This window comes from Dromaius novaehollandiae, chromosome 2, assembly GCF_036370855.1.
Source record: "Dromaius novaehollandiae isolate bDroNov1 chromosome 2, bDroNov1.hap1, whole genome shotgun sequence".
NCBI classification, from domain to species: domain Eukaryota; kingdom Metazoa; phylum Chordata; class Aves; order Casuariiformes; family Dromaiidae; genus Dromaius; species Dromaius novaehollandiae.
In genome coordinates, this window is record NC_088099.1 from 15142781 (window position 1) to 15158472 (window position 15692).

A 15692-nucleotide genomic window follows, 5' to 3' on the forward strand; every position below is an offset into this window, starting at 1 on the left:
ACTTCTGAGTTACATGATGCTGTGTCTACTTCTCAAATAAATGACCTCTAAAGGTGGCTATGCATACATTACCCATGAAACAATAGCCCACAGGAGATGTTAGTACTCCCTAGCCTTGTCTATTCAAGTGATTACAGAGCACAAATATAAGAAATATCTTATCATGGGAATGTACTTATGGAAGAGGAATTAAGGAATGCTACGGAAGGAATTAATAGTTTCTATGACAAATGACATTCATTAATCCATGTTGGAAATGTTCATCTACTTTTGATCATAATCTCAAGAAATAAGCCAATGTTCTCTTTAAAGTGAAAGGAAATAACCTCATTCAACTTTCCCAAACTTCCCAAGGCTTGATTTATCCTTCTGTTAAGGTTTTACATTCCTAACATAACAGGATATCATCATGCAAGACAAAAAATTAAAAAAAAAAATCTAGAAACACAAAATTTCATTGTAACAAAAGTATTATTTTATTTAAATATTCTCATTTTTATCCTCAAAATAAACAATAATGTAGGGAATGGATGAACAGGTAGGATCACAAAGAACTGTACATCATACATACTCTCTTCATTACCTTGCACTGGAATATATTCACATCTGACACTAAATATGACAGCCGTACAGCTGGGCTACCCTGCGCTTTAAGACAGGAAGTGCAACTCTGCTCTCAGCAACAAAGTGCTTTTGCTTTCCTCTACATCATCTGTTTACTGCTTTTGCTACCAAGTGCCTCTGAATCCTTTGACACCCTGCCCATATCAATCACACTCTACTTTGCATGATCTCTGTCACAGCAGCAAAGATTACACTGTTTTACCCCTTCCATGAATTCTCTGCTCAATTTAAGATTATCTAACCCTTACCTCAAAGTGCAGAAGAATAACTGCAAACACCCAGTGATTAAAACACCCAGTGCATATGAGGCGTTATACAGGGGAGAAAACAATACAGCTCCTAATGATTCAGGTGTACAGACTGGGGACGTTAAAGCCCAGACACCCTTTTAAAGCCTAGTCTTACTCCATCCTCTTCCTCATATTAGACTTTTTTTCCCCTTTTTCTTAACATCCCTGCACAACCCCCCACCAAAGCAGCTGAGATTTTCACATTTTTACACCACATTCATGGTGGCAATTCTGTGATTCATACAAACTTACACATATGTAACATGCTCTTAAAAACCACATGTGAATTATGCAAAGGCATCAGCTTAACAAGTCCCCTTAAATTAAGCATCAATTTAATATTGTCCCTTTCCTGCCTTTGAGGGGTCAGTTTACCTAATAAAGGGCATCAGAACAAATCACTGGTATTCAGAAAGCTAGATAATTTATCTGGCTAAACACAGAGAATTATGTGAAATTAACCACAGCACTGGAATTCTACCTTAGGATGAGATGGGATGTGCCTTGTCCCTGGGCACCACTGACATGAATCTGGCATGGATAAGATCCCCCCAAGCCTTCTCTTCTCCAGGCTGAAGAGTCCCAGCTCTCTCAACCTCTCATATGAGAGCATCTGTCAATGCTCCAGTCATTAATCATCTTAATGGCCCTTTGCTGGACTCACTACAGTATGTCCATGCCTTCCTTGCACTGAGGAGCCCAGGATTTGCCACAGCACTCCTGATGTGTCCACACAGTGCTGAGTAGGAATCTGGCATGGATAAGATCCCCCCAAGCCTTCTCTTCTCCAGGCTGAAGAGTCCCAGCTCTCTCAACCTCTCATATGAGAGCATCTGTCAATGCTCCAGTCATTAATCATCTTAATGGCCCTTTGCTGGACTCACTACAGTATGTCCATGCCTTCCTTGCACTGAGGAGCCCAGGATTTGCCACAGCACTCCTGATGTGGCCACACAGTGCTGAGTAGAGGGGAAGGATCACCTCCCTCAACCTGCTGGTAACGGTCTACCTAATGCAGCCCAGGATACCATTGGCCTTCTTTGCCACAGGGGTGCTTTGCTGGCCCATGTTCAACTTACGTCCAAGAGGACCTCCAGGTCCTTCTCTGCAAAGTTGCTCTCCAGCTGGTCAGTCCCCAGCCTGTACTGGGGCATGGGGTTATTCCTCCCCAGGTGTAGGACTTTGCACTTCCCATTATTGAATTTGGTGAGGCTCTTTGCTGCCCATTTCTCCAGGCTGTTGAGATCCCTCTGAATAGCAGCACACCTCAGTTTTGTACGGTCTGCAAACCTGCTGAGGGTGCACTTGGTCCTATCATCCAGGTCACTAATGAAGACATTAAACAGTATTGGCCCCAGTATCAACCCTGGAGTACTCCAGTAGTGACTGGTGTTCAGCTAGACTTCATGTCGCTGATCACAACCCTGAGCCCGGCAGTTCAGCCTGCTTTCAATCCAGCTCACTGACTACTTATCTAGCCCATATTTCATCAGCTTGTCTACAAGGGTGTTATGGAAGACAGTGTCAAAAGTCTTACTAAATTCACTGCTCTCTCCTCATCCACCAAGCCACTCATCTCATCACAGAAGGCTATCAGGTTGGTTAAGCATGATTCCCCCTTCACAAATTCATGCTGACTACTCCCAGTCACCTTCCTGTCCTTCACGTGTCTGGAAACAGTATCCAGAATTAGTTGCTCCATCATATTCCCAAGGACTGACGTGAGGCTGACTGGCCTTTTTCATAAAAGTGATTTTTGTGCAGAGTCTTTCGGGGTGACAGAGATGAGCTTTTATTTGTGCAGTGGTGCATGATGAGTACTCCTATAGGAACCTAGAGGGATATTAGAAATGCTCGTTTAGAAACTCCCCAGACTGCTGCCTTTGGGTGTTGTTGCCTATCAGGTACAGCCATTAATTTTTTTAAAAAAAGAAGTAACTATATCCAATTCCATTCAGTCTGACAAGATGGAAAGTACTTGTATGGATGCCCATACAAGTTGGGCAGATATCTCAAAACTTCAGTATTTGCAGACATCGTGTTTCAGAAACAATACTCAGTGCAAAATCTATCATAAAACATGTTTTCATGGAACTCTTCAAATAATTTTGAATAGACCCATTCATAATAATTTCTAACCATGTTTGGTTGAAAACAATTAAACAAAATGGTTTAAAAGAACCAGTTAATGCTTTTTATCCATTCTTTCCAACACAGAATTCAACTCTAGAAGTTTCACTGCTGTCTTTAGAATTTATGCTTTTTTTCACCTGGGTCATTTCTTACCCATGTGAAAGTTCTGTCTCACTTTTTGTCTTCAGCAGTTTGAAAACTTTAGAGAAATCATTAATATTAAGAAGAATGCAAAGGATGAGAGTTTTCTCATCTTGTCTTTGTTTCTCTTTTCCTCTGGGCCACATAAGGATGCTCAAGTCAGCAGAGACTGTGTTGCTCTTTACAAAAAACTGCTGATTTAATATTTAGTAGGTGATGGATTCCACCTCAACAATCAGGCTCAGGAATAAAAATAGTCTGAATCCCACTCAGTGCCATGCACAGATCCATACATAGAAATCCAAAGTATTCTACAGCACAACATTGCCTGCTTGGTGAGATAGAGACAAGCTGCTGTGATTCCCTATATATACACATATATTCTGAGCTGATGCCTGTCAAACCAGCCCCTGGTTAAGTGGCAAGCATAATATAGCTTCCTTTCCCTAGAGGTAACTGTCCTCATTACTGAAGCGAATGAACCCCTAGGTGTGTAATAGAATCTTCTTTAAAATATTCATTGGATGACAGCTGATATTTCAGCCATACTTGGCTGGAATACTACTTTTGGGGGAATTTAGGACTCCATAGTCAATTAACTTAGTATTTTGCTCACCATCTAATTTTTTTTATCACAAATCATTAAACATTTATGGTACTATGTAACTTGTTAGTCTCCTATTAATTGCTGAGCAGGATGCACAAACAAAGGTTCCTCTACTGTAGTGATGTCCATTAAAACATCTGGACTAGCTAGGCTGAAACTTTCCACATTCACTCAGCCAGAAAACACCAACTTCTCCAAGGTGAGTCACATCATCCAGCATCGTTCAGCTTCCTTCACACTTCTCAGAATTAACACTGCAGGCTGTGAAACCCTCTCTCTGCCAGCAGGTCTCAGGAAGACCCCATGGAGGCATGGGGAAACAAAACAGGGGCCAGAATACTTCGTCAGAAATCAGGACAAAGAAGCTATGTAGAGAGAGAAAGAGAGGAAAAAATACAGTGGTGGCTTATTTAATCCAGGCACTTCCATTCTCAAACACAGCTGTCAGCTTAAAACAGATCATTCTTTTCCTTTTGCCTCTCCATTCTTATTTCTTTTTGTAAAAAATACTGCAAGCTTCTCTGCCTCTTTCTCCACCCATTTTTCCCTCTACAGGTTCTTAATTACAGCCACAAACTAAAGCAGATCCCAGTCCACCTGCCCTTCTACTATCCCTTTCCCTACACAAGTACTTGCTGCCTCTTCAATTTAACCTTCACCACCCCCCCAGTACTAGTTTCTTGAATGGCACATAAGGCAAGTTCAAAAACAATCTTCACCAGCGCCGAGGGAGTGGCATTACCGACATGCAGGGCTACGCAGGCAGTTTACACAGCACTTGCAAGCCTTCCTGGCATCAGGTAGATCAACATAGCATTCCTGACCACCAACATAAAGTGATTTCTCATGTGATTACAATCGTCTCTCCTTTCCCACATGCTATTCAAACACCAGTGGCAAAAACTTCATCCTTACTCTCATCAGTATTTGTTTGTCATCAGGATCACTCTTTAGTTTTAGTCGTTTGCTTAATCTTAATCTACTGATCTCATTATGCTGCTCTAATTAAAATCATCTGCTGATGAGGATTGTCAGTAGTGTTACAGTTGGCTATACTAACGCTGGCTTAGCCTTAGCTTTTTTATCAACTTAACTACGCAGCACTGACTGATGAGCATTTAAAAGCAGGAATTCCTTTCTTCAGGTCAAAGTCATAAAAGGAAAAGCTAGAGATTTGAATGTGATACATCAACAGGTATTACCAAAGAAAGTCGGATATAATCTTGCAGAAGGCAAACCAAACACACCTCTCTACAACTTACCTGCAAGGCAGGTCATAACAACAAAGATGCATTTGGCCCAGCCTGTCTAAGCAGCAGGAACAGATCTTAATATCTTGCTCTAAAATTGCTGTTATAAGCAATATATCTTGTTGTTTGACTCTTATTTACTTTTCTGGCATAAATTTGGTATTTCTAGACCACAAGTATTCCTACAGACAAAAATTAATTGCAATATTCATCACCGTATATGTCTAAATGATAGGGTTGCTGGAGTGTTTTACAGTGAAAACACATCCAATTTTAATGAAGTTCAAAAGAAGAAATGTTTATTTATGGATTAAAGTACACAAAGATCTGCTGTTCATAGTTTCTGAAATACTGACAGCTATTTTTTTGAGAGAGAGAGAGAGTGAGTGCAAGAGAAGGGAAGACTTCACATCTTGTACTTAGTTGTGGTGAGTGGATCAATGTTCCCAGCAGACAGGCAGAAAGCTCCTGGGTCTTTTGACACTAGTTGAGAATAGATGATATACAACTACAGTCTGAAGACAGTTTCCTCTGAGAGGTTGCCTCTGGTGAAAGGGTGGAGATGTTGTGCTGATAGCCCATCACAGCTGCAGGGGGATGTCTCAACATGTCTTGAGAAAGACTGCATATTTCTCTGTTTGGGGCTCAGCTTTGCTGCTGTTCAAATTCAGTGACATCATTTTAACACTCCTAAAATTATTCTGGAGAAAAGAGGTGGAATCCAAATTAGAATAATATCCTGAAGAAATGTCTTTTTTGTCTATTTAGTAGTTTTGTAGGAGAAAACAGCATAATTACATCTAAAATTAGACCCTCTACTTAAGACCTAAGTAAAAACAACTTTAGAAAATTTGAGGTGGCCTCAGACTGACAGGTAAATATAATAGAACTATGAAAAATTTAAATATGGGGAAAAAAAAGTGTTAGGAAAAGGGTCCCAGAACTCTCTTCCCTTCTTTAGAGATGTGCAACCATCACCTATTGAATTAGAGCTACTACCAGTGGTCTTCAGAAAACTCCATTAACTGATGGTGCTTCAAAACATTACTTGCAGGAGTACCAGACTCACTGAAATACAGATTAAGCCTGCTTGGGACAGAAGAAAATGCTACCACTAGAAAACTGTTGTTCTGAGTGGCCTCCATAGTACTCCACTGGATCAAGCAGAATCCAGATTTGCACAGGCTCCAGCATATTAACTAACTGGCTGGGTTAAAAGAAAGAGAGAGAGAGAGAGAGAGAGAGAGAGAGAGAGAGAGAGAATAGCATTTCTCTTGTAATTCTCTGTCCGGGCTATCTGCCTGGTTAGTTTGTTTTCTAGGTGGGGCATAAAGGGGAAAAGGAGGATATGACAGGCAGGTAATCCCTCCTGCTCTGAGAATCATTGATAACGCTGACCCACTGTCAGACCAACATGCAAAGACAAGAAAAGATATAGTCCGTTGCCATTATTCCAGCCCAAATGTTCACCAGAATCGGCCAAGAAAAAACAGTAAGTCCAGAGTTAGACCCTATCTTACACTATGTGGGGAGAAAGAAGGAAAAAAGAAAAAAAGCAGTAATTTTTGCTAAGCCAGCTAGCAGCATGCTATTGCAATACTCTGCCTCAGGCCACGCAGCCGGCGCTGCACTATCTGCCCTGGAAAGATGCCAGAGAGGAAGGAGCAGCCCAGAGTGCAACAAGTCGAGGATCCAGTATAAGGATGACTGCTCTCTGTTAGGAGTTCACCTGAAACCCCTCCTCCCCAGATCCTATTTTTTGTTCCCAGACACCTACTTTGTTAAACTGTTATTTCTGATGTGTCCTTCTCTGCTCAACTGTCGTAATTACTTATTTCCCCCTAGGTACTAGTTTCGCATGCCTTTCCCATGTGCGGCTTTCTCCCTGAGTTCAAAAGGGGCAGCATCATGGGTAGCGGGCCTTGCGAAACATCACTCACCATGGAGGTATTAGGCATCAAGAATAAAATACAAGACAACATTTTCATAAGTGGAGGAATAAAACCACTCCAAAATGACATCAATTATCAGAGACACTAGGAAAATGCCTATTGACATCAACATTGAGGGGTATGCCCCTGTGCACTGGGACAAATCATCTGTATACGAATGGGCGACAGGAGGAACCAGCCTCCAGCAGAGCAAATTTTTATCTTTCGGTTCTGAGAAGAGCAAAAAAGTCTCTCCCTTCAATCTGTATTTCAGTGAAGCCACTCCCAAAGAGATGTAACGTTCTGGATCACACACTTTTGTTTTCCCTTCCTTGACATCTTACCATGCTTCCCATTCTGTTTATACATTTCCTCTTTATTCCTGACATGCAAAAGCGTCTGACTTCGTACGAGGCCATAATGCAAAGATACAGTATTCGCGCCTTCTGAGGGTACACAGTGTGCGTGAAGTAAAGAATAAAATCCAGCAGTCCCCCACAGGGAAGGAAGAAGGCAGCAGTATGAATCATCTGCAGATACAGGTATGATAACCTCCATTTTAGCTAACAGATCGGGGTGTGGGTTGGGGATATCTAGGTTGTAATGTATAAGGCTACAAATCCAGCCAAAACATCTGACTATCTAGCCGGCAATGCAACACACACACCCTTTGTGATTCCAGGGCGCAGGAGGAGGAATAAGGAAGAGCAACTCATGACCTGTGCTGCCTTATCCAGCAGAACAGAGGAGCAGCCGCTATCCCTCAAACAAATGCCCGTACGTCCTGAGCCCCCCTGTTTTCCTCCTTTCCCTTCTGCTGCCTGCAGAGGCGGCCCGGGGACCACTTCCCACAGGGGCATGGCCCCACGAGGCCAGAGCGCAGCACTGGCAGCGCAGAGGCACAGCCCGCAGTGCTGGTGCTGCTGCAGGCAGGCCCCACCGTCAGCTCTGAGTGCATACTATGAATTTTACTATTTTACTCCTCTCTTCACAACGTCAATGTCAAATTTTACATTGCCTTCAGCGGGAGCAGGGCAGGAAGCTTACATGGTATAAGATGACTTGCTGAATAGAAAATGCACATTACCTGAAAACTGTCTTCAAAATCCATTTTAAAGGGAGACTTCAGAAAAATCTGCCATCATTTTTATCTTTACAGATGGAATAAAATAAAGACACCTGCAAATAATTTAGAAAGCTGCCTGTTTTCTTAACATGCAAGAAATGATTTTTTGTGTATGCTTTTCAATACCTGAATTCTGCTTATTTCCATTGGCCTTAATGCTACAAGAGAAACCACTGCTTCTCTGGTGCAAGCTCTTCACACCCCTGAGGTAAGGACAGGACTTGTTCTTACTTGTTGAAAATGACTCTGTTGTCTCAGAGCACAGAGCAGAATCTAACGATCAGAAAAGTACATATTACACAGGCAGTTACAAACAGTTCAGTGCTCAGGATTTTGAAGGAGGTTGTTTCTATGGCACAGTTAGGTGGAATGCTTTCTGAAATACTCACATATATATTTGAATCCATCCTTGGGGCCTGGATGTACAGCAGCTGGATTACAAAATCTGACTTGCAACTGTTTTATTATCACTGCTTACTGCTGCCAAAGTAATTTCCTTTGATATCTCTGACATAATCCCATCATCACTTCAGGGAATATGAAGTGAAACCCAGCAGACCAGAAAAGGGTGGAGGTGTTCAAAAATAACAGAGGAGGAAATCAAACTTGTCATAGGGCAGAGAAGAATATAAGGAGAGTTGAAGGAGAAAGAACAAGCCAAACACTGTCCTCTTCACTGCAGTGGTGTATGTTTGTGCATCTCTCCTCAGCATTTGCTTTCTCTTCTCCAAGTTCAGCCTTCATTATCTTCCCCCTTCTACCCATGGAGAGAGAGGTGCATGCAGCTGCATGTGACCTCTGTCAATGAAAGCCAAACATGCTGTAGGGCTCAAACAGTTAGTTGCAGAAAACAGGAGAAGGAAAAGGCAGGTCAGAAATAACCTCCAGGGACTGAATGGGTCGGAAGACTGGTCACAGGATGCAGACTCAGCTAGCAGTTGTCAGTTCTTATCCAGTGACAATCAGTGATCATTACTACCTGAAGGCAGGTTGACAGCTTAGGTGAAGTAAACTGTTGCAGTCCATAACCAGTGAGCATCCATCAATGCCACATTACCATGACACTGGCATCAGCTGTCACTGTTTCAGCTGTCCAGTAAGACAGGACAATCAACCGAAAGGCAGGGAGATTTAATTTCTATTTCTGAAATGGAAAGGACTAAGGATGCATTAGGAGGACAGAAAGGAAAGGCTATTTGCAAAGCCTCTGTCTTTAGCATAAAGGGAGGGGCTTACAAGTCTTTCACTTTCTATAAACACAGCATTTACAGGGAGAAAGCTACCTACTTCACAGCACATCTCCCAGCTGTGTGCCCTGTTTATATTCCACTGTATTTCCACAAGTGCAAATGTGCAAAAGGCACATCTAAATAAAGAAAGTGAGACACAGCTCTCCTGTGACACTCCAGGATATTCCTTGGCAGAACCTACTGACAGAGGCTCAGAGGCCACAAGGATCAGCCACCCATGTCCGCAGTAGGCTTGCTTACCTCCCCCTCGGCCAGAGCAGAGCACCGCAGACTGCGTCTGCGCTCTGATGCACTGATTGTCCTTTCACACACAGAAAAAAGAAAGTCAAGGAATCTGTTAAGGTAACAGTCTCTCTTATCGTTACACTTGTGAGCTTAATGAAGATCAGCTTTCATGAATCAAGTGGAAGAGCTCTGGACAGGATCTGAAACAGGATGTTGGGAAGCAAATTGCTGCACTGATGAGAAGCTGGGATTCCACCTCCAAATTTGAAAGTATTTCACTGTATTGAATTAGGTGGCTCTGCAATAGGCAGGAGAGATAAGGTCCTTTGGACAGAAATTATCTACACATACAAAGAACAAAACCCAGTCATTTATTAATACATACCCAATGTTTTTTAACTCATCTAGTCACCTTAAATATACAGCATTACTCCATGACCACCTAGTCACCTGGTAGCAAAAAAATGCTACTACTCATGAAAAAAATGGGAGAATCAGGATTATGACAGGCACCACAATTTGTGGCCCAAGCTTCCAAGTTCTTGCATGTGGAGATCAAGGGGGTCAGCCAGACACAGCATGGAGTTGCACAGAATATACCAGCTGCAGGATCGAGAACCTCTTTTTAAATAACCTCTTACATTTGTGTATCCCTTTAGGATCTACTGCTTTTAAGGGCCAACACTGTCCTGCTTTAGGGACAAACTATCCTAATGGGATAATTTGCAGCAACCACTTGTCACCTTTTCAGGAGTTGCCCATTCAAAGGCATGCTTCAGAGACTAATGTTAATCATATGAAAAAATATGTTCTGTAGTGAGCTGTGACATATTGCAAATGCTCTGAATGCTTGACATTTTTATGATTATGCTAATATAGTGACATTTGATGTGCTTGTTTTTGAGAAAAACAGTGCAATTAAGTTCTCCGAAAGAAAACCAGAAAGAAACAACTCAATGACTAGGAAGGCAGGAAGAATGAAAACTGCTTCCACCAGCTTTGGAAACAACTGCCTACTAGTCAGTAGCAAACTACATATTTGAACTAGGTATTTCAGGAGCCTTGTGAAGTTTTACTCTGAAAGTAGAAAGCATTGATATGGTGACTTTCAGTTTTAGCACAAGCACTGGCTTGACTTTAACCTGTTCCTGTAACTTTGAAGTATATTAGCATTTATCATCCAATGAACCCCTCCACCACTGAAGGAATTAAAATCTAGTTCCTTTTAGTCAACTTCAAACTATGAATAGCCCAGTTAGGTTGTAGAACACTGGTTTTAACTTAATCCCCATTTAAAACAGATGTTGCCTGCTTCAGTTAGACCCCAAATTAGAAAAGGAGAGGATGAGATTTATAAATACCAATATAAATAATTTTGTAATTCCTCTCCCCTACCTATAGACCAGGGAAAGGAAAGTTAATGGGGAGAATCAGAGAACTGAATGAGGCACTACTGGAACAGTATAATGCTTGATAGCAGAAAGTCAAAACGGATTAGCGGTGTGGAGTCAAGAAGAAACACAGAAGAGCACCTTTGGCAAAGGATTCAGAGAACAGATGATCAGAAAAGTATCTGAGGGAGTTACAATGGGAAATCCCCAAATGCCTGGAGAATGTTCTATTCATCTTATGAAATACCCTATCACAGAAGTGTGGATGGGGAACTCTGCACAGCTTTAACACAGTCTTCAAAGGAGCCAGCAGTGATACTTTGTGATAAACAAATCACAAGAATGACATCTACATCAGAGGTGACTAGAGACCCACCAACTTCTGATCTTTTCAGTGCAGTAGATGCTAGAAGAGAACCAAAGAGGTAGCAGACTATACGTTTTTTGTAGAAAAGCTACAGGAGGCTGAAGAAATTGCTATAGCTTGACTACAGCAATGCTAAGAAGCAACTTCCCCTGCCAGTTCCTTGGAGGGACCATATCATTGAAAACACTGAAGTAATTATGCAGTAACTTTGGAAGCAAATTGAAAGAGCATTCACAACCTCAAGGACTATGCATCCTTGAGGTATATGTACATGGTGACAGATGGAAATCTCTTGTGAAAAGATAAATACTAGCCATGCTCTGCGTTTAGTAAGTCCAATGTAATGGAGACTTAATATTGATGAAGTCAAGAACAAGCTTCTTTTCCAGAGATCCAATTCCTTACTTAATGCATAGTCAAGGCTGCAATAACAAGTTTAGAACACTGCAGAAAGTGTGGCTATACACCTCGGTCAAAAAGATGAGTTCATAGTCAATTATTGAAGAATCCCAAGTTAAATTCTGAAAATAAAGCTAAAGAGGAAGAAGCTGGAAAAAGACAGGACCAGTTTCAATTCTGACACAGTAAAAGATTGAAGATTAAGTTAAAGGGTTAGTCTGGAATTCAAGGAAAGAAAAAAAAGATAATTCTGAAGTCAGAAGGAATGAACTAAGACAACACAAAGCCTATGAGAATACAAGTCAGAAATAATCCTTTCCATACACACACACAGATTCTGCTGACCTTTTCTGATCCTAATAAAAAATGTACACCTAACCTTTGTTAATGTTCTCAGTATTTGGCTTTTGCTAAGTACATGCTCTCTGGAGTTAGTAATGTGGAGCCACTTTACCCAAAGAACAAGCTTCTTATATAATTGACTTGGTAACAGATGCAACATCTCTTTAACAGAGGTGATTTTTAGCAGGTACCCTTTCTGCCCCCTATCCAATATGACTCTAACCCTTTCCAAATTACTTTCCTACTTTGGAAACCTAAAACCAAAGCTTCCCAGATCAAACATCCTTCTCTTGAGATGTTTTTCTTTGGGACAGCTCTACGTCCCATATACTTTATTTTCTTAGACTTAATTTCTAATAAACACCGTCTCCTTTTACTGGCTGCAAAGCCTTTGAGAAACTTGGCCCAATGGTCAAGAGTGAGCAGAAGGGAGGCAGATTCTGGAGGGAGATAATTTTTTTTCCCTTTGCTTCCTTTGGGTCTATGCTAACATTTAAGCCCAAGTATAAGCACACTGCTTACCTGCAGGCATGCACTTAGACATAAATTTATCCCCAAAATCTTAAGCCTTTATCTTAAAGATGGCAACTGGCTTTTCAGTATTGACCAGTCTCTCAACCATGTGGCCTGGGAAGGCTGAGACTGAGCAGAATCAGACCAGACATACTACAGCCTACTTTATCAACCCAGGATCAGCTGCTATTTCTAAGCTGTGAATATTTTGGGTGGGCTTCATCTCATCTAATTTTGATCACCTCAAGCGTAGATATCTATATCTGAGCTAGTAAACCTAGGCTTTCTTTGTAGTTAAGGAAGAAAAAATAAGCATTTTAAGTTAATTCATATGACCTATTTTGGTTGATCTACATTAGGATGAGACTGATCACACCTTCAATTTTTTTTGACTATAATGATTCAACCTGTCTGACATAAACAAAGGACAGTGATTAGCTCAGATATATCTCTGCATACTCAGATAAATCCCATGTTTTGAATACACAACACACCCTTCTGCTGACAATGCAGATAGGACCCACGTAGGTTATTTTTCTCAATATGCCTAAATTCTTCTTGACCTAGCACTGCAAAAATATCCTGCAAGTAAGGCATAAATCCCCTACCTTGCTTTGGCTTCCATCAGCAAACCAGACCTTTAGCTTTCTCTGTCTTAGCTCCTGGTATGATTTCTGTAATGTAGAGGAAAGAAATAATTTTTTGCTTTGTTATTTTTCTTACTTCTGGGGAATCCAAATCAGAGAAGGAAGTGTATCTAAGTCATTCATTGCTGAATATCTGGAAGTCCCAGATTTTATTAAACATAGAGAAATGTCATATGCTGAATCTTATATTGGATTCATTTTTCTAGCCACACTCTTCTGGTAGAAATAAAATGGGGACTAACGCAATGGTATACCAGTCTTTAGGCCCACCATGAACTGATGTGGGTTTTCAAAATACAAACCTGACTGACAAGGTTTTTTTCAAAACCCAAACTCATTGTAATTAAATGTAATTACAACCCCCACAGCTTTAAATCAAGGTTTGCTCAGAGTGAAAACAGCTTCTGTTAAATTAAATTATTTTTCCCTGTAGGTGGCACGGTAGAAGTTGAACTAAATAAGGGAAGCATATAAAAATACCAAACAAACAAACAAGCTGATGGGTGTGTATGTATGTATGTATATATATATATATATATATATATATATATAATATACACACACACACACTTTTTAATCTAATGGCATTGCAAATATTAATTAATGAAGTAGATATAATTATTACAGTAAACTCAGATAACTAGAAGTAAAAATAAAAACAGTTTCAAAAATGGTCAGTGATTTTGGTTACATCTACTTTTGCCTAGCCAGGTGTGAAAGACCAGTTCCCTCATTTCAAACCGCATTTCAAATTCATTACCATCAGAATTAGTGACAGATGGGGTTATCTGGTATCTCTAAACATCAGATTTGGAACTATATAGCTTTTTCCAAATTTACAAACTCCTTTTGACAATATTTGCCTAAATAATTTGAAAAAAGCCATACGCTAATTTTGCAAAGGAACCAACTAATAAAATCCGAGAAAAACGAGAAAAACAAATCACCCTCACTTGATTCCACTCTTTCTCTTAACAATAAAGGCATGTTTTCTCTCTGGTAGGTTCCTGTTAAAATACACAATCTCTCACACTACTAACAAAGCAGTATTTAGGCCAAAAAGATCAAAACTTGGTTCCATGGAATGCAGGGGAAGTTCTGACACTAATTTCAATGAGGTAAAATTTAGCCTCTGGTGCAGAAATAAATAGTGCGTGTATATGATGTTATATTTGTTGGATTTCTTATAAGGAGTCAGCCTTACCTTAGAGTCATTCTGTAACAAATACCGTATCGTTCTTCAGTTGAATGGAAATAGCGATTAGTGGTTCTGCAAATGTTTTGTTTGGGATTTGCATTTTCTCATCAAAGGATACTTTCTGCCTTCATATGCTGTCAGCCTCTTTCGGATGTGACAGCTGAGTCTAGAGATGCCTTAGCTATAATCAGGAAGAGAAGGAAATGTATTAAACCACAAAAACCTACAAGCTAAAGACAAAGATTTTGACTTCAGCCACAAGGGCTGGAAATGGAGGGAGCTGTGGCAAAATATTCTGGGTTGATTAAATACCATGCCCCAAAATTAAAGCTACTGGCAGTTCTCAATGAAGAAAAAAAAAATCCCAGAGTAAGGCAGAGTGAAAGCCAGCAAGGAATTTTAGCTTTTACTCCCAATTGCTGGCTTTAAAATATTTCACTCAAAAATATTTCATGGTTCAAACTTTGGGGTTTTGGTATAGTTTAAACTGCTGTCAAAGACCTTAGCTATGAGGGAGTGCTCAATAATGGGGAAGGTTCACTAGAGTGCGGCCACCATCCGCTTTAGAGCTCCTGAGACACTCCTGTTTTCAGTAGGTCTCTCCCACCAGGCCAAAATAGTCAAGGAGCTTCAAATGGATTCGCGCTGCCAAGACTATGTTGACCAGAACTCGCTGCAGCATTTTTCTAGGATAGACTTTGCAGACCAGGTTTGTTTGTTTTGTTTTGTTTTTTCTTTGGGGGGGAGGAAAGAAAGGGGAGATGTTTTTCTCTAGCCACCTTTTTATTGAGATGTAAAGTAAATCTAAGCAGTTCTGAATTCATTAGGCAACCACAACTAAGAGATGTTTCTTTGGGTTGCATTGCTTTTGCTAAAAGGGATTTCACACAGATTTACTGCTGACTATCACCACAATGCTATGATACAAATACCCATTTATAAAGCTTGTTAGCTTTATAAAAGATAACAAAACTAGCTGCTGCTGCTGTTTGTCCAGCATGTGTAAATCTGTTATAATCCATCACATCCTTTGTATAAGCAATTACTCAAAGTACTTTTAAATATGTATTGTGTAGCCTGCAGATCATAACTGCAGTTTGAAATTAATGGACCTTAACTGCCATTAATTCTGCATGGATGTTATTGTGAGTGTTAGGAATGTGAAAGAGACATTAAAGTTGAGGAAGCAGGTGTGCGTATGGGACAGAAAGAGGAGTGAGTCACAAATTCTGGCAATGGGACATTCCTGATCTGAACA

General features: G+C 40.6%; 1 long non-coding RNA gene across 1 annotated transcript in view; it reads right to left on the bottom strand.

The window, feature by feature from the left end:
* The window catches only part of LOC112984052 (uncharacterized), a 155133-nt gene that overhangs the window by 106600 nt on the left and 32841 nt on the right, over window positions 1–15692 (bottom strand). The window contains exons 3-4 of the long non-coding RNA XR_003259388.2: window positions 14441–14615; window positions 13198–13263 (exon numbers count right to left, since the gene is read on the bottom strand). This is a non-coding gene — a long non-coding RNA (uncharacterized LOC112984052). The remainder of the gene's footprint in view (window positions 1–13197; window positions 13264–14440; window positions 14616–15692) is intronic.